We start from the raw sequence: 1396 nt of genomic DNA, 5'->3' as shown, positions 1-1396 counted from the left end.
AAGAAATGGACATATTCCTAGACATCTATGAATTACCAAAGCTGGATCAAGGAGATAGAAAAATTGTAAATAACCCAATATCAGTCAATGAATTGAAAATGTAATTAAAAACTTGCCAAAAAGAAAAGCCCAGGTCTTGATGGATTCACTGCTGAATTCTACAAGAAATTTAGAAAAGATTTAATCCCAATACTTTTCAAATGCTTTGCTAAAATTGAAAGGGAATACTAACTCATTCCTGGAGGCAAGTGTGACTCTGATGCCAAAACTAGAGAAAGACTCCACCAAAAAAGAGAACTATAGGCCAATCTCCTTAATGAATAAATGCAAAAGTCCTCAATAAGATACTAACAAACAGAATGAAGCAAATTATCAAGAAGATTATACACCATGACCAAGTTGGATTCATCCCAGGAATGCAGGGATGGTTCAACATATGAAATCAATAAATCAACAGGGCCAAAGACAAAAATCACATGCTCACACTTTTGATAAAATCCAACACTTACTCATGATAAACACCCTATAGCACACGGGAATAGATATTCTTTACCTCAGTCTGATAAAAGCCATGCATAACAAACCAACAGCCAACATCATACTAAATGGGCAAAAACTGAAATTTTTCACTGTAAAATCAGGAATAGAACCAAGGATGTCCACTATCACAACTCCTATTTAATGTATTTCTGGAAACATTACTGAGGCCAATTAGACAAGGGAGACAAATGAAAGGAATAGGATAGGAAAGAAGTTAAATTATATTTATTCACAGATGATATGATACTCTACATAGAAGACCCCAAAAATTCCTCCAAGAGACTTCTAGATTTAATAAGCAAATGAAGTAGTGTAGCTAGATACAAAATCAACATTTAAAAAACAATAGCCTTCCTGCAAACAGACAATAAACTCACTGAGAGAGAAATTAGGGAAACTATATACTTCACAATAGCACCCCCCCCAAAAGAAACACATAGGAATCAGTCTAACAAGGGAAGCAAAGGATTGATATATTTAGAATTATAGTACTCTCAAGAAGGATACTAATGAGAACATCAGAAAATGGAAAAATATCCTTTGCTCATGGATAGGAAGAACCAATATTGTGAAAATGGCCATACTCCCAAAACTGTTATACAGATTAATGCAATCCCAATCAAAATACCATTAATATACCTCACAGAACTAGAGAAAACATTCGTAAAATTTATTTGGAAACAAAAGAGACCTAGAATGGCAAAGGCAATCCTGGCCAACAAAGGCAAGGAAGGAGACATCATACTTCCTGACTTGAACTTCTACTATAAAGCTACTGTGATAAAATCAGTATGGTACTGGCAAAAAAACAGACATGAAGATCAATGGAACAGACTAGAAGATGCAGACATAACTA

Source organism: Chinchilla lanigera, unplaced genomic scaffold (assembly GCF_000276665.1).
Source record: "Chinchilla lanigera isolate Chin_1 unplaced genomic scaffold, ChiLan1.0 scaffold00008, whole genome shotgun sequence".
Taxonomy (NCBI): Eukaryota; Metazoa; Chordata; class Mammalia; order Rodentia; family Chinchillidae; genus Chinchilla; species Chinchilla lanigera.
This window is presented reverse-complemented; position numbering follows the sequence as displayed.